Source organism: Camarhynchus parvulus, chromosome Z, assembly GCF_901933205.1.
Source record: "Camarhynchus parvulus chromosome Z, STF_HiC, whole genome shotgun sequence".
NCBI classification, from domain to species: Eukaryota; Metazoa; Chordata; class Aves; order Passeriformes; family Thraupidae; genus Camarhynchus; species Camarhynchus parvulus.
In genome coordinates, this window is record NC_044601.1 from 67,128,595 (window position 1) to 67,156,004 (window position 27,410).

The window sequence follows — 27,410 nt, forward strand, 5'->3', positions numbered from 1 at the left end:
ATTCCAGGTTCCTGAATGGATCCATGGTCCTTAATTCCATTACATTGTTTTACTGGAAAATTTTAGAGCAACTTTCAAAAAAAAAAATCAAGCCCAAGGTGGGGGGGTGGGCAGGGGAGGGGGGTGTTCAATTCCTTTTCTTTGATAACAACAGAAAAACCTAGCGTAGAAAGCTTCCCGTAATAAAATTGCAGTGTACTTTACCCAAAATGACACTTTTATTTCTCCTGTGGGATAGATCATGAGTGTCAGAGACACTAAACCCAACACTCGAAGCAGTTTCTGCGAGAAAACAATGGTTAACAGCACTCTGCTTGCAAAGACATACAAAAATCCTTCCAAGGGATGTTCAAGGCAGGCATCTCCCTGAGAAAAGACTTGTCACTGATGAGAGAGAGAGATATGCAATTATAGAAAAATACCTGATGCAAGAAAAGAAAAATTCCTTATTTGTAGTCACAGACAGGGTTGATGCTCAACTAGAATATGGTTTGAAGACAGTACAAAGGCAATATGTATCATACTTGAATGATGGAGTGGCAGCATCAAAACAGTTCATCAGCATCAGCTTTGAGTCTCAACATCATAGCTAAAGTTTAATTTTAAATTTAAACAAATTTCCTAGCAGGGAAGTGCCTTCAAACTGGCAGCTAGTGATGGGAGAAAAAGAAAATCAGCACGCCTTTCATCCAAAAAGGTTATTTTAAAATCTTTACAAAAGGGCATAAGATAGGGCTGAGATAGTGCCTCAGAAAGCACATCTGTCCAGTTCTTCCAAGAATCGAGATGATAGCATCCAACACAATATTGCTGGCAGTACTGGATTGCATGGCTATGATTAAAACAGGGGGGGGAGGATGTTTCAGATAACAGTAAGGTTCTGCTCCATAATTTTTATTCCTTTTATCTACAGAAGTTTGAAGATCTTCCTCACACATCCGAATTTCCTGTGATTCTCAGATGTATTTAATTTGGAGAACAGTTGAAGGGAAAATGCGTGTGCTCTTTAGCAAAAGCAGCCATTCAGACTGGAGAAGAGAAGGGTGAGGAAAAGCCTCATCATGGTCTGCAGTTTCCTCATGGAGGGAATTGGAGGGACAGGCGCTGATATCCCAGGTGACCAGTGACAGGACCCAGGGCATGGCTGGAGCTGTGTCAGGGTGGTTAGGTTGGATATCAGGGAAAGGCTCTTCCCCAGAGGGTGCTGGCACTGCCCAGGGTCCCCGGGAATGGGCACAGCCCTGAGGCTGCCAGAGCTTCAGGAGCACTTGGACAATGCTACCAGAGACGCCCAGGGCGGGGTTGTTGGGGTGTCTGTGCATGGCCTGGGGTTGGACTTGATCCTTGTGAGTTATTTTCAACTCAGGATATTCTACGAACATTAACTATGACCAGTAGTTACTGCAGATGTTTTTTAACTCGTTGACATGAACCCATTAAAAGCAGGTGTATTTATTTCTGAATTACCTTGTAGTTGGTTCAATTTGTTGAGCAGCAAGGAGGGTGTGATGAAATGGAAGCCGCACAGCAAAATTGTGCTTGCTCTACACAAACTCCTTCTTGTTTTCGTAGGCTGACTGAAGGGTAAATAAATCCCTGTTTTCCCTGTTGCTCTCACAGATATTTGTTAACCTCTTTTATCATTATAGTAAAGGCTCACTATGGTAGCAAGCTCTGACTGCTAAATTTCTGAACTCTTCATTAAAAGGTTCTGATTTTCAATCAGTTCCAAGTAATCCCAGTGAAATGGACAGCAGATATGTCCAATATGATCTAGTTATCTGCATAAAGAGCGTGGTGAAATGACTGCAGGCTATGTATGCATCAAGAGAGCCAGCTCTGAAATCAGAAACGGTGTAATTATGTATTTAATTACTTCACCTAAGGGACAGAGTCATGCAGTCTGGTGGTACTGTTGTGATCTAAGCTAATATCTCCACACCAAGGGGTATTTAGGTTGGCGCTGCCTTGGAGATTTTGTTCAATGAACATATATTTATAACTTACAAGCAGATTTAGAGTCATATCTTCCCTCAATTTATCTGTAAGATTTAATTGGACTTAGAAGCAGAGTGACATACGTATACCTTTCTAGTGTTTCATTGTTCTCCAATACTCTTTTTTCCCACTCCTTACCTCTTGCTCATATTTATTCCACATATCCACTCTTATCAATATTTCTTCCCCTCCTTTCTATCTCTTTTAGTAGTTCTAATTTCTTGTTTAAACCAGTTCTCTTTAGTATTGGTGTAACATAATGCAAAGGATGAGCAATTGGTTGCTCCCTCATTCTATACCATAATTTGTGCTCAATTTACTTCAAAAAAGTAATTAATTTGCTATAGTTGATCCCACCTTTCTCTCATTAGGTACTTATCTTCCATTTCTATAAGCAGGTTAGATTCTTAATAACATTGTTATAGAAAAAAACTTAATATTCTAGGAGAAATAATCTATGGTCTTTGAGAATATTTATTTTCTTTCTTGTTTTTTTGAAGGAAAAATTAGGAATGTTTATGGTTTCAGAGGGAAGGTGAAACAAAAGTTCATGGTTGTTTTCTGAGAAAATCATAGAAATGATAGTGAGTCAGGCTTCAATTATCATCAGAACTCCAAGAAGGTTTTTACAAACATTTATTTGATGTCTAAACTGATAATGATGTGTCCTTTAAAAAAATGGGGAATGGCTCCATGATATAGCTCAAAAATATTTTCTCAATAATCTTTGTTAACTACCTTTACTATCACATTCAGCAGCACATCCATGCCTCTGCATCCATGCAGTACTATGAGTTTCCATATATCAGGTGCCCTTATCACCTCCCAAAACTGAGACCATGAATCAGCTCAGGGGAGGTGTGATAATGAGGGGGAGCAGGGAGGCTTTGAATGATTGCACTGATAAATCAGGAAATGCCTCCATGTGGGAAAAGGGGCTGTGCTGTATTTCCACCCCAAGTCCAGCAGACCTGGATGACACCCCAATCAGGCAGATACACCTGGAGACACTGCACTAATTGAATCCCTGCAGAACTTGTTTTCTTCTGCTTCTGTGATGAGGAACAGAAGCTGCAAGGAAGAATAAGGCTGGCAGTGACCCTGAAGGTGTGAGGGGGCTGCATGCTCAGGGGATCCTTTTCCCTACAGGTGCAACACAGAAAGATGTTCAGAGATGTGTTATATAGGTCAAAGGAAGAAACCTTTCTTTAGTTAAATGAAATTTGAGACTACACAGCACAAGTGAACCAGGAGCCAGTTCATTCAGCCTCATGTGTATCCCTTCAGGAGATCTGACAACATTCATTAAATCCTGAAATTAAATAATGGTGCTGAATCTGCAATTATATTGAAACCAGTAAATTCAATTAAGGGTAAGTAGTATACTTTATTTGAATGGCTCACTTGGTGGCTTTTTGGTACATGTAAGTAAGAAGATAAAGAAAAAATGCTTTTTTTTTTTTTTTCAGATTATGCTTTTTCAAATGAAGACCACACAGAGAACCTTGCACAGAATCACACAGTACAGCAGAGCTCATAAAGAAGGAACAAGCACTCAGGACAGAAGCAGTTTTTTTGCTCCAGAGTCATAGCTTTTTTTTTTATTTCTCATGTTATTACTCATATACTTTATATTAATCCTTCCCAAAACACTTAGTGGCACTCTCATTATACTAGACAATGTATAAATACACAGTCCTCCAAAGAGCAGTGACAAACTTACAGATAGTAAGTAGCCGCAGGCTAGAGCAGAAAGACTGAGGAAATTGAATGCTAGAAATCTTGGTTACCTGCTCCCTTCTTTCAAAAGACAAATTCAGATAAATTAATATTTTAAAATATATAAAAATTATATAAATTAATATAGACAAATTGAAATAAATTAAATATAAACATGGACAAAACTGGAGTCATCTTGTGACCTTAGTCCCTGGCAAGCTACACCCTTCCAAGCCAACACCTCGCCCCAAATATTTTGGATTTCTTAGAAGCTCCCATGTTTGCAAGACTGGATTTTAGCATATCCCCATGCCTGGTCAGGCTCCATCTACACTCACATATAAATTCTTTCCCTCCCTGGTTTCTCCTGGTGGGTTGTTTTGAGGGTGATGGCTTTATTTCACGTCTGTTTGAGCAGATGACTGCCAAAGGAGGTTTTTCCTACTTTTTCCTTTCAAAGCATGGCCAAGCCTTGGATGTTTTCTGTTCTCTGAGAAACCCGAGCACGGCTCTGTTCGCTTCTCTTTGCCGGCAGAAGAGCCCGGACAGCGAGCTGGTGCACAAACACATGGCACTAGCCACAGCTGCTGCTACTGCTTCCTTCCATTGTGCAGGAAAAGTTCCCTTGGCTCCTTTCCACCGGGTCTGTGGGCTTTGATCCGGGCAGGGTGGGCGGTGTGTCCTGCAGGCTCCGGCTGAGATAACCAAGGCGTGAAGTCTGTGGTGTTTTCTCAGTCACGCTCACAGCCCCGAGCAGGTTTGGGAGCTGCTCATTCAGCAGCTAGCACTAATCATCTCTCCTCTCTGCCTTCTGCAGCCAGACCTATCTCAAGTTTCTGAGGTGTTCCCCCGCCTGCACTGGGAGCTGAGGTGCTGCCTTTGAGGTTACAGAGCTGGCTTCGGGAGGAAGATACTTTAAAAAAAAGGTTTTACGCTCTCAGCATCTGCTTAGCCACTTGCAGTTGGCATTTTACTGCGGGCCTTGAGGGTGGATTGGAAGGAAAAGAAAAATGGCTTTCAGGATGGATTAGTTTTTGGAAGAGTATTGTGTGCCAAAGGCAGTGCAGAGAGAAGTAAACATTCAAGCAGACAAGGATGACATCATTTATTCAGTGGAACTGACAGGGGCAATGTGAGAAGCTGTAAAAGCAGATAAGAGGGCTGAGGTTTGAGGGCAAGGCATTAAAACTGGAGAAGGGAGAACTAAGCAGCAGAGCTAGTTTTTCTGTGCTGCTCTGTGCCTATCTAGGCTACACGCCTCCCACTCAAAAGTTCATATCCACCCATTCACTGTGGAATACCCTCTGAACCACATTGTTCACTGGCCCTTTACTGGGTCATCTTGACACTGGGCTTTCAGAGCAGGGGAACAGAAAGAAATGTTCAGTTATAAGCTTAGGAGAAAAACTGCATTGTGGTTTTGGAACACTGAGGCACTGCTTTTTCAATTAAAATTAGAGGTGAAAAGGAGTTTGGTCAAGTGGGTTCAATAAAGAAACCTGGGTTTGGTTTTGAAGGCAGAAGTGGTATTTTCAGAGTACTGCATGTCTGGAGCCAAAGAAGGATAACAAAGGCTTGACCGCAGAAATAGGCTGTGATGTTCTAGGGAATAAGAACAGTTATTTTGCTACCAGCTGTAATATGTTTCAAGTGCTAGCAAGATCAATAGGAGAAACTGGAAAGAGACCAGTGTAAGATGAGGCCCAAATATGAAAAAATGAGAGCAGGGCTAATTCTGAAGGTCATGGATAATTGCTGTCATGAGTAAACTGATCTCTGTGCCGGACTTGATATTTTTCATGAAAATCAGCAAACTTCAATCACTTTTGTTCCAAGTAAGGACACAGTAAAAATTAGTCACTTTCATAACACATACCTAATCCTCTATCCACTTTCTGCCTGTAATTAGTTTGTTGGTTGCACTGGGAAGGTTGGAAAATGAGTTAACAGAGGGACCCCTGAACATCTTAGAGGCTTGAAGCAAACCCAATAAAGAAAACTCCTGACATTCCTGACACAATCTTGAGAAGAGGGAGCATCAGGAAATTGGGATTTCTTTGTGGAGGTTTTACCTGATTTTTCATTAGGAAGAAGTTTTTCTAAGTGATTGGCTTGGCCAAATTCAAAATAGTTTATAAACACAGTATATGAAATGTCCCTGCCATTAGAGATGTTGACCATGCATAAATATCTTCACTCACACCATGTGAGGTTCCTTTCTGGGTATGAGGAGGTTTTATAATTTTGTTTTGTTGTTGTTGAGTTTTTTGTTTGTTTTGGGTTTGGGGGAGTTTTTGTTTGTTTTTGTTTGGTTTTGTTTGCTTGCTTGTTTGTTTGGAGGCTTTTTGTGGGTTTTTTTTCCCTTGAGCTAATATGAGCTAAGATGAAACTTTGTAGGAATCACAGACTTGGTTTCATGTAAAGGTCTATCCTCCAGTTCTGTACTTGGAAGCAGCAGATTTTCCTCACAGTCAGAACTGGATTTAAATATTAGAATTATCTTTGGAAAACAAGCCTTCTTACCCATGAGAGTAAAAGCTGTTGCCTCCAGTTAAAAAGACACAGATATACACACCTGCACTAACACATGCAGAAACAGACATTGTATTAAAAGAAAAAATTATTTAGTTTCCCAAAATCTTACTGGAACATTGCATTTGACGTCCTGTTTTATCCAGAAATGCTGGTGGCTGGAATGGACTGACTTAGGACATTTTGAGCATCTGTATGCCATAATTCACAAATCTAGCCATTTTTAAGTGTTCTTACTATGCACTGAGACCTGTCAATGTTTATATATATGTTTCTAGAGGATGATTTCACTGACTTTTGTGATCTAGATGAGAAAATAAACAGTTCAGATTCAAGGCCAACCATAATTATATGGCCCAACCCCAAGGGTTTCAGGAATGTCTTGTGAATGGAGAAGACTATAAACCTCTCAGTGAAAACTAATTAGTTGTGTCCATGCTCTCACACGAGAGGGCTACACTTGTAACCACTGCATTTCTGTTCCAGTTTCAAAATTTTCATCAATGTCAGTGAGTGAAACATTTCCAGGTTGGGGGACCTTTTCTTATAGAGCATGTCAGGAAGAAGATCATTACTCAGAAGGTGCTGATGCCCTGGCACAGGTTGCCCAGAGCAGCTGTGGCTGCCCCATCCCTGGAAGTGTCCAAGGATAGGTTGGACAGGCGCTGGAGCAACCCAGGATAGTGGAAGGTGTCCTTGTGCATGACAGGAGGTGGAACAAGATGGTATTTAAGGTCCCTTCCAACCCAAACCATTTTATGATTCAATATTGATATATAATGACATGGAGAAATACAGGGTAAGTGCTCAGTGAGAAAAAATTAGTCCTAGATAGTCCCTCAACAGGGACTGCTCATGCACTGACTGTTTTCTACACAACCGTGCAGGGGAGAGAAAGAACTTTTTTCTTCTTCTTCTTTTTTTTTTTTTTTTTGCAAATTTGTAAAACATAATTGCAGCTATTTTATTTGTTACATTAATGCAAGATCCACGAAAAATAGAAACATGAGGGGTTAGGATATCAGTATACATCTTACTCAGTAGTATTTGCTGTTATAATTGATGGCTTACCTTAACCACCTGTGACGGCTGGTTCAGGATCTCTTTTACCACTGCACTAAATATTTTTACATGTGATTTAAAGAAATGGCAACAGCTTCTGTGTTTGTTTAGATTTTATGGCCCAATTATTGTTTCCCATTCTCAGACATGAGGATAATTATTTTATAATTAATCATACAGGGAAAAAAACCCCATATCATCTCTAAAAATGACTACTAAAGCATTTATAATGGGAAATGTGCACATACTGAGTTGTATATGACATACCATGATTATTTAGTTATATTGACCGTATGTTACTTTATTTGCCTGTTATTTGTTAGATGCATTGAGCAAAGAAGAGAAAAGGTGCTTGAGGTATCAATTCAACATTGTTTTGTTCCTGTAGAAAAGACCAGGGAAAATAATCTGGCAACTTGCCTTGACATCAACCATCTGTAAATTCATCATTCTTTGGATCCCTGGGTAATTTAGTTTCAGCCAAAATGAGCATTCTCAATGTTGACAAATGGTCTTGCTACATTTCCCCAACAAAAGTAGTTTTGTTGGAGATTTGACCTTATGGAACTCTTGTTTCCCTTGAAAAAACTGAAAGTACAAGAAAAAACCTTTATGATTAATTGCCACTACTGCCACTTTTTCAGCTATTAGTTCAATTAAGAATTTGGCAACGAGTTGTTTCACTGAGCTGTTATACTTCAGTAACATTCATGGACTCTAGAGAGTTTGAATATGCATTTTTATAAGAAACCCTTTTCTTTGTGAGGTCCATGTATTTTCTGACACCATTCTTGACTCTCCTATTAATGTATGCATTATTTTTCTTCCATAACCCCATCACATCCCCAAAATACAGTAGGGTGACAAGCAACATGCATAAAGCCCTGGATCATATTCCGCTTCTAAGATGTAGGATATCCATCTTTGATCTAATGACTCACTGAAATTGTCAACTTCCTCTTTCTTGTAGAATGCCTGCTTTTCCATTTCCATTATAATTATAGGGTTGAGAGGAAAAATAAAAGGAGCATCACAGAAAGACTGTCTAGGCCATTCCCATGCCTTAAACAGAACTGCATCTATTATGTCATCCATGCAGATGTTTTCCTAACATCTTATTGAAGACTTTCACAACATCCCTGGGTAATAGAATACAATAATAAATCCCGCACTGCTATTTGACTATGAAAAATGCTGCTGCAATTTCAGCCCATTATTACTCATCCCACATCTAGGAAAAAAGGACAACAGCTTTTGCTTTACTTCTTCCTCCTAACACAGTATTTTTTTATGTGTTTGAAAATTGTTATGATATCTGCTCCTGGTCTCTTCATAAATTAAATAACTTAGGTTGTTTCAATTTTTCCCAGATGTTCCAGTCTCTAAACCCCAGATCATTTTTGTTACCCTATCCTGAATTTCTTCCAGCCTCCACTTGGTTCCAAACTTCCTCTATCCTCCTAAGGATCAAAACTGAGCAAAGTTGTCCATTTGTTGAAGTTTCAACAGTGCTCATGAAACAGACCCATTTCCTCTATTTATGCATCCAAGTAAAGTAGTATCTTTTTTAATCATCACTAATGGTGTTGAATTTGTTCAGCTTGCTATTTGCTGTGACAGTTATTTTCTGCAGGGTTGGACCAGTCATTCTCCATAGTGAAATTTTATGGATTTTTTTTTTTTTTTGGTACAGATGCTCCCTAATATTTTGCCTGAAATGTGTCCTTTCTCCTCAGTTACACCAGTTTTTATGAGATCAGCTTGAATTCTAAACCTCAGGGGGGGGGATTGCATCCTTGATTTCTCTTCACCTTCATATAATTTTCAATCCTAGCCGACAGATCTACTCTTTTATACTTCAATTTATTACTTAAACTATTACAATACTGAACTGCAGAGCTTCACTGGCAATAAAATTTTGGTAAATTTTTAGTTTTTCTCATCACAGAAGTTTCATTTGGATTTTGAATCCTTAGTTGCCTTTTTAAAAGTGTTCTGTTAGTACCAAAGGTACAATCACACCTCATATCTGTCACATCCTAGCGTGCCATGGTGGTTTTGGGTAGACACAGCTGAGGTCTCACCAACAGTATCAGCCTTTGGAAGATGGAAAGCTTCAATCCATTTCGCTCAAGGATTAACAGCTTTGACACAATTATAGACTGACACGGCTGTTCAAAAAATGCCTCAAATGATTTCTACTGGAACATTTTCCTGCTCTCCTCGTGAAATGTATAGCAAAGCTGGCATTCATTTTATGGTTTAACACATTCTCTAAATGAGTTCTGAGAAAACCTTGTCTTCTAGGAAATCTTTTATGTTCTTGGCCACAATCAGTTCTGTTGTACATGTTCTCCAGGAGATTTTGTTTATGTGCTTCCTTCTCCAAGTGGTATCTCTTGTCCTATCCATCAGTGTGTCTTGTGTACTTTCCATAATCACACTGCTTTGGTGGCCTCATCTTATTATTTGGTGTCTCCTATTTAATATTCAAAAATTCATCATAGGATTTTATGCTATGTTTAATCAGTTTCATATGATTTCTGCTTTTCTATCTGTAGCCCAAAGATATTAATTCATGGATGTGTAAAAGAAGCTATTTTCAGATAAATGGTCCTAACTATTTATGCTTTTTCCAGGTCCATTGATAGCTATTGAACAAACTAATGTCAATTCTATGTCTGGCTCAAAAAGTACCTAAGGAAGCTGAATGGGATTTTTTTCCTACATTTTTTTCCTTAGGCATCTGCTGGTAAGACATGTTGCAGGATAATTAGTGGTTCATTCAATATCCAAATAGACCATATGGATTTGTAAACTGCTTTTCTCAGACTGTGCATTTCTTAATATGGCACCTGTGTAGTTTCCAAAATAAACTGATTTCTCAACTTGAAATATCAGTAGAGGATAAGTAATAAAGAACATGCAAAGGGCTCTGATTTAAAAATTAATTTTCAGTGTAAAATTTTACCTACTAACCAACTCTGATTAGGTACTTGCTCATTTGGACTGGAAAAACAGGAGTGGCCATGTCTGAATGCCACGTCCTTTGTTTTTGAGATGCAATTAGCATAGCTATCAGAGCTCATTCAAGTGTAGTTAGAAGGCAGGGATGTGGTGTCGATTCATTTCTATGCACAACATAACCAGCTATCTCATGGCAGAAAAGCTAAGCAACATTTTACTTCAGAAAGAATAGTGCAAAGTACTTGAAAAATTTACAAATTCTTCACCCTCCTTCTTGCAAAGGAATCGTTGGTTATTTCAGATACTTCCCTTGATTATGATTTTCATTTTGTTCTGTGCTTTTGTGTTTGTTTTGGTTTTGTTTTTGCCTTTTTTAAGATCTTTGACTATTTGCACAACAATTTTCCCCTAGATATTTTTTAAAACTGCTCTTAGCCCTTCTCTTCATAATGATGATTATGTCTGACTCTCACATTAGGTGCCCAGTGTGGAACAGCAGTCATTGATAGTAGATGATGGTGTAAAGCTTCTATTTTATGTGCTGCCATGCACATAAAAAAAAAAAAAGATGCACTTTTGTGCTCACCTCTGCCGCTAAAATATTCATTTTAATGGTAAATGAAGCATATTTCTAAAACACTGCACAGTAGCAGCATAGTTAATGTTGCAAATCCATTTTCGTCATACACCTGGAAGAAATCAGTGCTATTAACTTCCTATTTTCCCCAAGCATTAAATTTACGCAAGACTAAATTAACATGAAATTCCTCTTCAAAAGACTCTGAAACAAATGAATGGGAAAGTGCAGTTAAAATTTTGACTCTTACAGCATTTTCACTACTTAAAAAGGTCAGTTTCTACACACAGCATGTATAGGTAATTAACCACTGGAATACCTTGCCTAGGACAGAGGAGATTTTTGCTATGCTTTTGGGTGTTTTTTTAAGGTCTTGATAGCAAACCTTGGTGTAGGAAATATTAGGTAATTCCACATTCTGTGGTAAGGAAGAAAATGAAACCCACCATTCTGCTTGGACTTGAAATTTATAATTTTAGAACAGGAAAAGGTAAGTAAATATTGTCTGGTGAACTTTTCCCATTTTGTTCTAAGGATTTATTATCCAGAATAAGGATCCTGAAGTGTCATAAACAAGCACATAAATTTCTATACAGGCATTTCCCCTCTGCATCATGAACCTGATAGACACATCTACATTTCTCAATCACTGGAATTCTCCATGCCAACTGCTACAAAACCTTCCACCATTAAAAAAAATATATATAATCAGAGTTCTACTTTTACTTTAAACAAACTTATAGGCTGGAGACAAGCAGACTACTCATCAGAATTCAAGGAGCCACTGCTCTATGTAACAGTCATGAATCTCCTCAGATATCAGATTTCCAAGGACTGTAAACTATAAAGTTCAAAGGGGTCAGGCATCACAAAATCATAACTGAGTTCACCAGTATTTTCAGGGTTGCATGTTATTTGGGCCATGTATTATAACATCCAATTGTAAGAGCCATTCTCTGAGCAACCTGGTCTAGTGGAAGGTGTCCCTGCCCATGGCAAGGTGTTGGAATGGGATCATCTTTGAGGTCTCTTCCAAACCAAATTACTCTATGACCCTATGATTCGTCTCTATTAGATGTGGATTTAACCTATTATGACTGATTTTTCAGTCTTCTCCATAATTTAATTAAAGGGAGGTGTTAGTTATACGGAAATGTTAAAATCCAGTGCCTCATGTCCAAAGGGCACAGCCTTAGACAAGGCTACCCACTGCTCTGAAAACCTCCACTCAATATCTCAATTAGAAAGCAAAGCAGCTGCTCAATTTAGAAGAAGATCTAAGGAAAACTTAATTGATCTCAAGCAGAAAAATTAAACAAAAGGTTTCACAAAAACACAGGATGTATTCAAACTGGAAAACAACTTCCTTTTACAAAAATGATATTGGATAAGAAACACAACTTTATCTTAATTTTGTTGTTATTAAAACAACACTGACACTGTGACACCACTGTGGTGGCTGCTTTCTTGGGTTCATACAACTCTTCAGTGGTTCTGGTGGAAATTCAAGATAAATACAAGCTTCCAGCCATCTCAAAAAATCAGACCCAGGGACAGCTAAGGCATGGAAATGCAGTATCCACGTAAGCTGCTGGAGGTGCGAACACACTGGAGTTCAAACTAGCAAGTGCATTGTGAATACAGCTCAGGAAGTCTACTCAGAAGCAGCCATTAATAATACAACCAGGGAAAATAAAACACGGGAATTTGATGTGAACCATGTGCCAGCCCTGGCCCGCGCCGCCGCTCCCCGGCGCCGGAGCCAAGGCCACGGCTGCCGAGCTGCATGTGGCCCTTCAGTGCTCAGCATGGGGCTCTGCTCAGGCCTCAGCAGCCAGTGTTTCACTTTCCACAGTGTTTCAGTTTTCACAGCGCTCCACTGCCGGCCGGAAAACCTGGCAGTGCCGGGGAGAGATTCAGAGAGACAGCCTGAGACAGCAGAGCGGTGCGGGAGGGCTGTGGTGGCTGACAGGGCCGGGTGGGGCGTAGCTGGGAGCAGAATGGTAATGCTCCATCTCCAGGACGACAGGAGCTGCCATCCAGCCCAGTTCTCACAGCTGCTGGACCTAATAAACCCGTGATAAGCGGTGTTGGAAAAAGAAATGCATCAGCTTTGTGTTTCACCCCCAAATATAAGCAGTTTTCACACCAGTGGAAGTAACACCGGTGTGAAACGAGCCCTCAGGGTGCAGTGAAATCATGAGGGTCTGGAAGGATCCTTGTAAACCTCCCTGTAGGATCTGCTCCAGCCACCCATCAGAACCAGGGGTGAGAAATGTAGCCAGCTTGTTATTCCTAACTTGGAAAAACAGCTGACCTTGCACTTAAACTATTTTGTGCTTTAATTTGTGCTCAGCTGCTCACCTACACTGCGGGGTCTGTGTATCCACAAAGGTGATCAGAGCAATGAAGCAATTCCCCAGTGAGGAAAGGCTGAAAGAATTTGGATCATTCCACCTGAAGAAGGCTTCAGGGTAATTCTATTGCTGCCTTCCTACATGTAAAGGGGTTACAGGAGAGGGACTTTGGAGTGACAGGAAGAGGGGGAATGGCTTCATGCTGACAGAGAGCAGGGTTAGATGGGATATTGGGAAAGAATTCTTCTTTGGGAGGCCCTGGCACCGGCTGTCCGCAGAAGCTGTGGCTGCCTCATCCCTGGAAGTGCTCAAGGCCAGGTTGGATGGGGCTTGGAGCATCCTTGGATAGAGGGAGGTGTCCCTGCCTATGGCAGGGGGTGGAAGGGGCTGAGCTTTAGGATCCCTTCCAATCCAAACTATTCTGTGATCCAGAATAGCTGTGGGATTCCACTGGCTGCCTTATTTGGAAGGGGTTCTCTTCCTCAAAGCTCCTGGGCAAGCTGCACAGCTGGAGATGAGTCATATTTGCAGGTTTGTGTGAAGGAAAGCTTGTTCAATTTCTTCCCTGTGTCCTAGGGACGTAGGCCTTGGCTCCCCAGAGCTACCACTTCACACAGCGCTAAATTCACACTTTAAAAGGAGAAAGTGAATAATAAGGCAGGGCTCAGTATTTTAGCATGTAATAAAAGACCTGGGATTTTTTAGAGTAATTACTTTAACTACATCTGTTGGTCTCACTCTTTCCCCAATATTTCTGCCCCCTCCCCTTCTTCTGGGTTTTTCCCCCTCCATCTGTGGATGTCCCTGTGAGAGTCTACAGCCCTCTGTGATCACAGGAGCCAGATGGCACCAGTGCTGGAGGCAATGAGATGCCACTTATGGCACAAACATCCAGCAGTGCTGATCAGCAATGTACTCCCAAGGGTGATTTTCTGCAATATTTCTATTTCTTCGCTGTACTGAAATAGTCTTGAAAGCATGCAATCACTAGCATGGTAGTGAGCTGTCAGCATGGAAGTGGCGTTTATAAGGATGGAGAAAAATCATCCTGGGTGATCACTGAAGGGGACACTGTCCAGTGCCAGCCACCAAGGGGTTGAATTTTTAGGAAGAGGGTGAAAGGTTTAGCCTACACCAGCCAAGTCAGCATCAACCTGGAACATCAATACAGGCAATCACCTCAGCTACCTTATCAGAGAGACCATTTGGCACAAGACGTTTTCTGTTACCTGCATGACCTTTAAGCTGCCTTTTTGGCATTCCTGCCTTACCACTTTCACCTCTGGGTTACACAAAGGATTCTTGAGGGAAAAATCTGGTTTTTTTCTCCTTTCCCATGCTACACATTTGAGAAGTTTAATCATTAGCATGAGGTGTGTCTGAGCATAAGGAAGTTGGTCCACAACCTAGTGTAAGATGAACACATCTGAAGGTTTCACCAATGTCTCTTTCTTTCACTGCAACATCCAATTAAAACAGAAATCCAAATTATTTGCCTCCTTTCCCATTGAGACCCTGCAACTATACAGAGGCACAGTGAGCAAATTGCATGATTATTGCTTTTCCCAGAGAAATTGTTCTCTGTTAAGATGTGATATTAAAGGCAGGGCCTGCTGTGCAGAAAACAGGCTAAAGCAAGCCAAGCTTTTGGATGTTCTATTGTGGTTTGTACTATTTTCCTGCAATATTGTCATTCTAGCCACGATTGCTAGCTGGCAGGAAATAAATACTACCTACAAATATTTTGGGGGTAAACGTTAAGGGTTTTATTAGGTGCAACAAGAAAAGAAGAATTTTATTAAGGAAAAAAACCCCATTGATCACTAGACATTACACATTTAATTTTTGTAGTGATTTTGTTGTTCATGGAAAATGCCAAACTGGCACCACAGCCATTTCATCCTGTGCTCTCTGAAGTACATTTGCACCCAATGCATGTGGGGATGGGGAGGGACTCGCTGGGCAGGGCAGGAGGCTGGGAGAGGCAGGATCCTTGGTCTGGGGCTGGGTCTGGGGTCACACAAAGCTGCATGCTGTCACATTGGCCTGTCCTTGCCCTGTGACAGGGCTGGCTGAGCCATGCTGAGAGGGCAGCATGAAATGGTGATCAAAATGAGTGAGCCTCGTGCATAATTCATGAGCTGGAACGAACCTTTGTACCAGACAAGATCACCTATTGAATTTCTCTTCAATGGACCACGGCTTGCTTGCAGCACACAAGATCCATCTCACTCCACAGTGCCTGAATGGGAGCAGCACCAGCTCTCACATTATCCTGAAACAATGCCCAGATCTTTCTTTTAGAGGCAAGTGGGCAATTTGGGCTACACACCCCAGTCAATCCCTACTTCTTCTTCTACTGAGGATGCCAGCAGAGCAGCTAATTACCACCTCCGCTTCCAGGATGGGCTTATTGTCAGCTGGGGATGAGGATGAGGGCTCTATTCACTCCCCAATATATTATGCTCAAGGACAAACCGGAGTGACCTTAGTCAGTACTGACTTACAGAAACTCTCTAACAGGTCTGGAACCAAAGGGACGGGGGAATGGGAAGTGGGGGAACATCCCACCACTCCTTGGAGAGGATGGGTACCATTAATTTCCCCAGATCCTTCTCCAAAAATAAAACTTTTTGTGGCTTGAAAAGGGAAGAATGGGAAAGAAAAGCAGTATAAAATGTGGGCTGGAAAGAAATTCCATGATGGTATTCCAATGACTAAGTGAAAAGCCCAACTCTGATTTCTAAAACAAACCACTCGCTAAATCCTTGAAGACTTCAGTTAAGCCCCATTTTCAATTTCATATGAAAATAAATTTATTTTCTTTTTGTCTTTTTCCTTAATCTTTTTTCACTCCAAACAACAACAACAATTACTAACCCTACCAAAATCCCCCACAAACAAACAAGCAAACAAACAAGAAAACATACAAAAAGGTCCCAACAAAACAAGCAAAGGGGAAAAAAAAGAAAAAAATTAGAAGAGTCATCTAGTCTAGATTTTTTTCTTCAGACCTTTGAGCCTGGGAACCACCAGAGTCAACTGAAACCAAAGCCCAAATGATCTCATTAGAGACATCCAACAGGGAGCACAGAGCAGGGGGATGAAATCCCACACACACTAAAAGAGCAGCACCAAGCTGACACACCAGAAGGAGACACTTCAGAGGGGAGGTAAAGGAAACAACAGCAGCATCTTCGAGCTGCCCTCCTGTGAGGAAGCTGAACCTGGGAATGAGCAGTGTCCCTCATTCCAGCCTTTCCATGATGCAATCAGGTGAGGGCAGCTGGGTGTAGAGGAAAATGGCTGAGCTGTTAGTTTGCTCGTTCTATTTTATTTTATTTTCCCCAGGCAAAGCAAAAGAAAATGTCTTACACTAGATCATGAACCCTACACATTTATCAACTGTTCCCTGCTTGCAACAAATTGCCATTTGTCTTACCCTTTGTGCTCTGTTTGGGGTAAGAAAAGGTTTGAAATCTGCAAGTCTACATGCACTTCCTTGTTGCTGTTGTTTTATTTTCTTTAATATGTGTACTCTAAGAAGTGCCAAGGCTAAAGGGCCACGTCTCCTGCTGGAGAAAGCTCCTAGAGGTTAATGTAAATGTAGCGTAATGTGAAGTGTTACCTCTGGTTTACACCAGCAGGGGATTTGGCCCACTCCAGCTGAACAGTGTATGAAGTGTAGTTCTGGGTTTCAGGATCAAGCAGGAAGCTGCTGCAAAAGTATCAGCAGCCTTCAGAGGTTCATGGGGAAGTGGCAAGTGAGGGGAGCAAGGGGTTTTGCTCTATGCAGATGAAAGCTGCTCCACTGCAGCTCTGGAACTTGAAGTCCTGAATTTACCTAAATTATTCTCAGGGCAGCAAGAAGAGCTTGTGGTGAGCTCCCTGCCCTGGACATCAGGAGAGCAGACTTTACCCTCCTCAAGGACCTAATGGATAGCACCCCATAGGGATGAACCCTGGAGGGCAGAGAGGTCCAGAGATGTGTTTGAATTTAAAGGATACCCTTCTCCAAGCTCAGTAGCAACGCATCCTAAAAATTAGGAAATTGCATAAAAATGCCTTGGAGACCTCCAAGGATATGGAGCTGCGGTGCAAACTCAGAGAGAAAAAAGGAAGTGGAAACAAGGAAAAGTGTCCAGGGAGGATGTCTTAGGTTGCAAGATGTGGCCGGGGGTGTGTATTCTGTTGCCATCTGTTAGAGGGGGGGCAGTTATGTTCTGTTCATTGAGCAGTTTTCTTTATCTCTTCCACAACCCATCCTCCCTCCAGGAGATCTCTGCTGTCCATGGCCAGTGAGTGCCCCTGCATGGCTGATCAAATTCCATCATCCCATGGGGAGATGCTCTGCCCAGGGGAGGAGCCAAGCATTTCCACCTGGATACAATCTGAGCCTGGAACAGCGCAGCAGCCTTTGCCCACTGCATTCCCAGAGGAGCAGCTTTCTGCTGCCCTGCATTGCCAGAGGGAGCCCAGGCCCATCTACACCACCACTGGACTTCCAGAAGAAAACTCCCTCCTTGTGCAGGATCCCTGCTCCAGCAGAACCACAGCTGGCACTGCAGGAGGGTGAGCCACCATGGAATGGGACTGTGCCACCACCCTGACCCACAGGGGGTCAGGTCCTATTCTGGCTCTGTCACTGCTGTTTTGTATTGCTGCATTTTATTTTTTCATTTTTTTTTTCTCCTAATAAGGAACTGTTATTCCTGCCTCCATATCTTTGCCTGAGAGCCCCACTTAATTTGAAAATTAGAATAATTTGGAGGGAGGAGTTTTACATTTTCCATTTCAAGAGGGGCTCCTGCCTTCCTTAGCAGACACCTGTGTTTTCAAATCAAAGCAGTGAAATTGTGTGGGAAGTCAGAGACAAGGTTAGGGAAGCCACAGCCCACTTAGGACTGAGTCTGGCCAGGGATGTGAAGAAAAACAGGAAAGGCTTCTACGGATATGTTGCAAGGAAGAGAAGAGTCAGGGATAATGTGGTGTCTCTCAGAAAGGAAACAGGAGACCTGGGTGCCTTGGGCAAAGAGAAGGGCAAAGTTTCCAAGGACTTCTATGCCTCAGTCTTCAATGGCAAATGCTCCAGCCTGACAAGGCAAATGCAGGGACTGGGAGAATGAAGAACCTAAACCCACTGTCAGAATGGATCAGGTTTGACACCATCTCAGGATCCTGAAGGTGCACAAGTCCATGGGACCTGATGAGATTCATCTGTGTGTCCTGAGAGAGCAGGCAGAGGAAGTTGCTAAAACACTATTCATCATTTTTGGAAAATTGTGACAGTCCAATGAATTCCCTGATGACTGGAAAAGGGGAAATATAGCATCCATTTTTAACCAGGAGAAAGCAGAAGACCCCGGGAACTACTTACTAGTCAATCTCACCTCTGTGCCAGGCAGATCATAGAGCATATTCTCTTGGAAATTATACACATGGAAAACAGAGGTGATTGGTAACAGTCAACAAAGGCAAAATCATGCCTAAAAAATTTGGTGACCTTCTATGACAGGGTTACAGACTTGGTGCACCAGTCTTTATGCTGTATTTGGTGAGACAAGTGGTGACAGCCTAAAAATCAAAATTTTTGTTTCTACCAATCCTTTTTTCAAAAGTGAAGCATCTATAACTGGTATACTATGGTTGTTTACTATGCTAACATCCACCTATAACTGGTGGATGTTAGCATAGATGGAACCCAAATTTATTGTCTCAGAAAATAACAGAGAAGAAGAAACAGTTAAAAATAATCTCCATTAAATAAATTCTGGGTTTAGGGCGGAGGAGGTTGTTCTTTGCTAATTACCCCACATGTTTTTTTGTGAGGTTCCCCAAATGACAGGTAAAAATTCTCCAAAGTGATACAAGGTGATGCAGTTCCTTAAGCTCAGAAAATGTGCATGTTTATTTCCATTAACCAAACTCACGTTCTGTGGAAAAATACTGTAAGACAAAGCTTAAAGAAGGAGAAATCCATGTTGGCAATAGTTCAGTAGAAACAAACTGTCTGCAACTTGAGGAAGAGGAACACAGGAAGCTTGTACTTCCCTGAGAAAGGAATGAGACAAAGGATGGAGTGGCACAGAGGTGTTGCAGTCATGCTCTGTTTAAACAACGGAACTTATGGAACTAAGCCAAAGGAATGGATTAACCAGTGACCACATTGTTTCATTAACTCAAAAATACATATTGCCTTTTACATCCTTGCACACACTAATAGAGTAAAATCTGTATATGCTTTACATGTTTGACTCAAGACACTCAAACTCCACCTAAACATTAAATGATGTCAGCTGAAACCTTATCTTTTTCCCACAGTCAACAATGTAAATAAAGCTGAAGAGGGAAGGGAGCTTAGAAGAGACTCCACTTTTGTATCCTGGGATGGCTGGTGGGCTCTCTCCATGTCCTCTCCCACAAAGAGGCCAACTGGGTAAGTTTTATTCCCTGGTAATACCTCTGTTTATTTATTCTGATATCAGGGTATGTAACAATGGCAGTTTCTGAACTTCACTCTGTTGCAGCATTCCATAAATCTCACTATATGTGAATCTGTCACTCCGAATGTGACCAGACTTACAGTGCTGAAACAGCACCATTTGTGAATTTGGGATCATGAAAGTTATAACATCTCCAGACTTCTAGTGCTGAATTGGTTGCTCTAAAATATTATCTGTGAATCTGTATGGTGAGGATCTCCCAGGGATTTGGACAGATAGATAACACAGAGAAGGGGAAGATCTAACTTCTCCCAGAGCTGTTAGTAACGCCATTGACTTACGAGTGCAACATGCCTTATTTGAGGTGACAATTGCTTTGCATCTGCTATATTTGGAGCTCTGTAATACAGCTCTTTAAGACTGAAAACATTCAGGGCCAGCTCGTATCTTCAGCCCTGCTATAGAAAGCTGTAACAGCCAAGATGCTGTATGGTGGTATATAGGTACCGCACACAGCGACAGGCTGGCAAAAGCATGGGGAGAAGCTTGCATGACAGCTGGCTCTATCTAGTCACATTTGACTCATTTCATAACAACTGAAAAGCCTTATGTTGAAATATTTGTAAGCAAAATCCCTGGTCTGTTAAATCTAGTTAAAGATAGTGGCTGCAAGCTGAAGGCATAGCTTGTGCAGCAACCCAGAAAAACTTGTTAGGCTTTGAAAAGAAGCACATTTAATTGAATCAGAGAATCACAGAAGCATGGAGTCATAGAACTGCAATGTGGTTTGGGTTGGAAGGGGCCCTTTAGGACCATCCAGTCCAACACACCTGCAATGAGCATGGTTTGTGATGTGTCAGGTTGTGTCTTTGCATCCATACTTCTTCCACCTGAAGAGACAAGCTGGATGTTGTCCTTCTACACCTCCTGAAGGCAGAATTATGTGGCACAGCCAGTGCTGGGATCCCCCTGACAAACAGCAAGGCCACACATACAACTGTCTCCAGCACTGAGAAAACCTCTACGCTTTGTTTCCTTCTGTGTGTTGTATGAACGCATCACTGTCCTGACTCATTTACTTCCTGGCTATGACTAAATAATTGATGGACTTTTTACACTAACCACAGTTTGGAAAGGCTCCTATCATCTTTGGGACTTAGAGACCTGGATGTGCAATGCTGCTACAGCAGTGAAATGATGGGAGAAATGCCAAATTCTGCTACGAGGGACTGTGTCTCTGCAGGCCCCTCTTGCAGGGGAGGTTGCCAAGGCAGGAGCCCCATGGGCTTCTCTTTGCTTGCTTTGTGCAGGCAAATGTTGAATTTTTTTTTGTGGTGCACAGAGCAGGATCCTCCTCTCGTGGAAGGGATTGGAGGAAAAAAACCTCACTCTTCAGCAAGTAAATAACTAAGAGAAAAAGATCACATTACAGCCTCCTGTCAGGATGTTCTTCTTGCCATTGTTTACAAACTTCAGGCATCTTTACTGCTATTTTTTTTCCCATGAGATGACACCTGGGAACCTAAAAGTGTCAGACTAGATGTCTGGAAAATTTGCAGGCTGCTTCAGGACACTGATTTACATTCAATCCAGTCTTTTCAAAGAAATAGGTTCTTCTGAAAAGTATAAAGCTAAAGTTACCTCAACAACACCAGAAAATGTCATTTTCACTAAACCAAAAGGAATGCACTGAAGGATTCTGTCAGTCTTGAAACTTCTGGTGTATTGAAATTTTCTATGGAGACCTAACTACTATTTCCAGCAGGGAATAGAATACTATAAAAGAAAAAAAAAAGCTTGAAGAAGGATGTAGCATCATCATCATATCTTCTGCTTAGAAGTCAGATAAGCTTATATTTTATTTGACTAATACCTTTTGCAAATGGTACAACACCAATGGCACGGATATATTAGGAAAAATTCTTTACTGTGAGGTTTGATGAGGCCCTGGCTGCCTAGAGAAGTTGAGGATATCCCATTTCTGGAAGTGTTCAAGAACAGGTTGGATGGGTCTTGGGGCAATCTGGATTAGTTGAAGGTGTCCCTGCCCAGGGCAGGGGGTGGAATGAGAAGATCCTGCTTTCCAGCACAGGCCATTCCATAATTCTGTTATTCAAATAGAAAAAGACTTTCCTCTGCTCTCTGAGCCCCAAAGTCAGTATTGAAAAGAAATTATGGAGAGTGCCAGATTTCACCCATTGGCCTATTTTGCCTTCTTGTACTCCTTGGGAGTGAGGTGCAGAGACGGCACCAGCTTTAAACAGCTTTTTTCCATGCTATACTTTGAATGTATCAAGCCATTTCTTCACCATGCAACTCCATGATGAGTTCTGGGGAATATTTCTTTTCGGAAGCCACACACATTTCAAAGCTTTTATAGGTGCATCACACTTCTCTACACTTATTTTTGGACATGTGGAAGAAAAGGAGAAGTCATTTATGGCTCTGCAGTCTGGGCCATCAGTGTTATGTTAGATGTACCCTGGAGCCCTTTTAACCTACAGAATTGTTTATAAGTTTCCCTCTGGAACCTTTTACTGGTAAAAGATAAAGACAAATGTACTGCTTCCAGCAGAATTTTCCTTCCCCTTTATCTGAAAGTAAGACCAGAGAAGTGTACCCATCATACCTTTTTCTAAATATACACACATATAGACATTTAATCTGAAAACACTTCTTTCAGAGAATTGAAATGTCTTATTTTCTGTCTGAACCAGTAACATAAAAATACTTCTCAATAATATATTTACCAGTCTTCAGTTTCAGCATTTCTAGCCTCTCAGCTTGGTGATGAGGTGATCTAACCTGGACATAAGCACATACTGAAGCCCTTTAATATGTCTATTCCACCACAGCTTTGGGAATTTCCTGTCCCTCGTTTTGGGGGGAAATTATGATCATAAGGAATGCTGTTTCTCTGGGCTGTGGACCTACAGAAACAGGCAGCACTGCTGTGCAGGAAAGGACATAGATCCAGACACCAAGGACACAGATCACAGAATGGCTGCTGCTGGAAGTGGCCTCTGGAGATCATCCAGTCCCTGCGTAAAGCAGATTCATCTCTAGCAGGTTGCACAGGATCATGTCCAGATAGGGTTTGAGTATGGCCACAAAAGGAAACTCCACAACTTCTCTGGGCAGCCTGTTCCCATGATTGGGACCCTTACAGTTTAAGATTTTCCTGTGTTGTGGTTTCTACCCGTTGCCTCCGACATGTCAGTGGGCACCACAGAAATTAATCTGCTCCCTTCCCCTGCTGCTTCTTCTCCCACGGCCCTCACCTCTCATCCCATGTATACACTGGGCTGTTCTGGGAGATAAGGGATTTGTGCAGTCTCAAAGCACACAGCATCTCTGAATCATCCTCTGTATCAAGATACAGAAAAAAGTTATTTTTCTCTGGTCCTCAGCCATTTCCTTTGCTAAGTTTCACTGGACCAGCCCAACAAGGGGGAGAATCTTCCTCCTTGTTGCAGACAAAACTCTCATAACCATAACCATTTAATATGGGCTTTGGTTCCCAAGGAGATGAAGACCAGTCTGACCCTCCACATTTCTCTAGTGGTAGAGCTCACCATCAGGTGTTGCCTGTTTCTTCCCTTGATCTTTAACTCCACACTGGAGATTTCGTCCCTTGAGCACACATCTTCTTCTAGTACTGCCTTTTAAGCAATAACTTTAAATCTGCTGGCTTGTTTTGATTTTTTTTTTTATTTTCACTAATGGTCCTGTGTTTGCATGCCTGTATATATGCTTGGGATTTTATATATATATATATATGCCTTTTATTCTTTTCCTTTTGCATTTCTATTACAAAGTCTCTAATGTGCTGTGCTAAAGGTGGGTGGCTTTAAAAGGGGCTGATTTCATTAGGTTTTTATTGTGTTTAAAATGCGATTCCATTTATTGTGCTAAACACTTGACAGCCTTTGTCACGTCATGTCTCATGAAGGCACTTGGAAATGAGCGCACACATAGAAAGCTGCATCAATTTCCTCCCCCCCAGTCCCTCCCCAAGCAATATAGGTTTGTTTCTTTAGCTGGCACTTAATCCTTCCAAACTTGGCCCCCTTTCTGAAATTAACTCATCGAATAATGGACATGCTCCATTAAAATGATGAAGATAAAAAACTCTGCCAGTGCCTGACTTACTAAGAAAACCATCTCATTCTCAGGCCAAAAGAACACACTTGAGCTGTGACAAAGGATCTGTGTAATTGAGAGCCAAGACTCCCCTCTCATTTATTTCCACAAGCTGGTATTCTTTGACTGTCCACGTTTCTTTTTGTCCTTGGGAAATGGGTCATGCATTTCTAGTGGAAAGATCTAAAATTAAAAATAAATTTTTAAAAATGTATGGTGGAAACTTCCAGAAAGATTTTGCTTCATCTACCCAATGACTTGTATGTTTTTCACATACATTTGTTGTATTAATATTTTAATTTACTGACAGTTGGTGCTTTGGTTACAGATCCAGACAGGGAGTCAAGTTCACGTATGTTTGGTTCCCAACTCTGTGACTGACTTAAAGTGTATTATGAGGCAAGACACTTATTCCTTGATTTCTGTAAAAAAAAAAAAAAACAACAAAAACAACAAACCAACAAAAGTAGCACTTCTCCATGTCTGCTGAGAGCTGAAAGGAAAAATAACTAATACCTGTCAAGAAGCATTACTATTCATAGGCTGCTGTGATGAAATGCAAGTATACAAAAAAATACCACGTTCAGTCCACATTAACAAAAAATACATTTTATCACTAAGCAAACTTTTGACCATGATGGAGATGAAAAGCCTTGCTTTTGTATTAATCCAAAACAGGAAAGCTGGGCCCAATACCTATGTGGGATCCTTCTCCCAGAGAAACTGTGTATTAGAGTAATGGCCCCTGACCTGTGTGTTGTAGTTTGTATTCCGCCCAGGAAATGTCCTGACTTTCCTCATGGACGTAGAAAATTAAAACCCCTTAAAACTAAGGAGGCTGTGGCTGTGGTCCAGGTTGGCAGGGAGAGCAAAGAAAGATGCTGCTCACATTACTCACTCATTGCTTCTGCCTATGAGCCATAAAGGCTGAGAGCTGCAAGGACAGAAAATCCAATAATGGTAGAAAAAATAAAAGCCTGTGAATTAAAATTACCCCAAATACCAAAAGTCAGATGGAGTAGATATCTTGCTAGGCATCAATAGGCACAAGAGTGTCCTCTGGATTAATTTTATCTGGTTTTATACACTTTAAGGCTATAAAAGAGGATTATCTCATTGAGTCTGACCTCTGGCATAATGCAGGCAATAAAAAATGTATTCAGTTGCTGCTGCATGGAGCCCACTAATTTGTGTTTAACTAACAGAGTTATTTCAATGGAGCAGTCCTTCTTGGCCTTGAAGATTCAGTGCTGGTAGAGTCCACTTCTCTCCTGAGCAGACAGTAATTGCAGCTTGGCAAACATTCAGGGTGGGAGAAATGCACCCTTGCAGCTGCTTCTCCAGGCACAACCCCCGTGGCAGCAGTGGGAGTGCAGTGCCCACTGTTGGTGCAGGAGCCACTGCAGGAATTTAGGAGCGGTCCTCACCCTCCCGTGTCCCTGTGGCACCTCCTTCCACCTGCCAACATAAGCATTGTGCAAACGCTCCCCCGGCAGGTTCAGGGAGGTGATTAAAATTAAATCAGTTCAGTGCTCGGGTTTTTGTTGGCTGGGTTGCACAGCAGGGTAGGGATAAATGATGGGAGATCTTTCAGCAGCAGTGTTGGTTTATGCCATTCCAGATTAGCATACGTGAACCTGCTGGTTTGTGTTATTTGGTCATTTCTAATGATTTCAGGTCTTTTTGCAGCTGAGTGGTGCAAAGAGGCTGAATCTCAAGAAGCAATGCCACCCAATAAACTATTATTATCATAAATTAGTATATTAAAGGAAACATATCATGAACTGGGTATTACTTTCAATATTTGGCATACCAATTAATCCATACCTAAGGTTCCATGAAACAAAACAGAATTGTTTTCTCTAAGTGACAGAAACACAAGTCAAAATGATATTCTGTACACATGCCGAAAATTCACTTTTTCTTCATACAATTTAAAACTGAGTATCATCCTCCCTGTCCCTCCACTTTTGGGTCTCATGCAGTAACATGTTCCCAGATGTGCAGTAGTCACTCTTACCTGTTAACACCAGTCCATTCCATGAGCATGGCCTAGAAAAACGCACAACTTTCTACATCATTAGATCCTCCCAAATAAGCCCAGTTCTTAGCCTACATGTTGCTGATTGCAGAGCTGTTGCCTCCATTTCTCTCCCAGACAGAGCCCAAGGCAAAACAAGATGAGTGTCAAACTCCATGTTCTTGTAGAATTAAAAGACACAAGGAAGGAAAGATGAAGCTCAGGTAAACTCCATGCTACTTCAGCATCCAGGAGAGGGAGAAAATCAAAATTATAACCCATGGCAGCACAATAAAAAAAAAAAAAGTGTCCACCATCATTTACTCTCCTTTCTGTATTATTTTAAATTATGTACACATATTTTCTGTGACTGTCACCAGAGCACTCTGTGGTGTGCTACTGGCCCACCTCACTGGATAATTGACCAGAAGTATGACTCTTCTCACAGCTGGATTTAGTTATACTAAAGTAAAAGATTTAATCAGTTTTGAAGTAGGTATCTCAGTTCTTTCCTCTGTGAGTATAGACATGTAGTCCTTTCCCTCAAGCTTTACCCACCTCAGATAACTGCAACCCCTTCTGCCCCTCAGTGCACCTCAAGGGATTTATCTAAAGCTACTGGTTATAGAAGATGATTATTTAGATATCTCAGTTTAGTCACCTATCTCTTAGATGACTGGTCAGATTAAACTAATCACATTTGATGAGACTAATTGTAAGCTTAACTCCAAGCAAAAAGCCTCACATGCATTTCATGAATTATTTTGGCATCAGGCGGTCACAGCAGAGGCTTTTTTTGTCTTTCCCCTTTTTTTCTTTTTTGAGCATAGAGGTGGTTAAAATTTCACTCGTTATGAGTTTTCAATTACACGTTTCATCAAGTTTCCATGGTAGAAGAAAATTGGAATTTTTAGCAAATAAATAACCTTGGGGTTTGACCAACAGTGCAGGACAAAAGTTCTTAGAAATATAAAACTTGGTTTAGTCATTTGTTTGTATTTTTATACATCAGCTTTACCAAAATATACGAATCATTTTATTATTACTATTGATTTTTCTTTACCTTTGTGTATGGATTTCCAGAACAGAGATTAAGCATCAGGGGCAGTGCCCTAGCAGAAGACAGAATGATGTTTTTCAGCCTGAAGACAAGAATCCTAATTATAGGACACAATTTAGAATCCTGTAGCATTTTTTTTAATAGGAAAAGGTATTAACCTGATGATCCTGCCAATCCCCAAATGAAGTGCCTAATTTACTTTGTTCAGGAAATATTGCCTTCCTAATTAAACTTGTTATTAGTTCTTCATGTCCCTTTCTCCTGCCTTGAATGTTTGCTTTGAAAGGATTTCTGTTTTGGTGTTAAATTTGTATTTTTGGTTTATAGCCTGTAAGAACTTTGGGAATATAGAATGAATACAATGTTTTCTTAGGTTTTCTTTATTATTATTGAGTGATGTCTGTTGAAGCATTGTGCCACGTCAACCCTCTGAGCACAGCTTGGAAGAGGAATGTATTGGCCATCATTAATTACAGGTAAAGGCTGATGTTTCAGGGCATTAGAGAGGATCCAAATTGTGTCTGTGTCATGC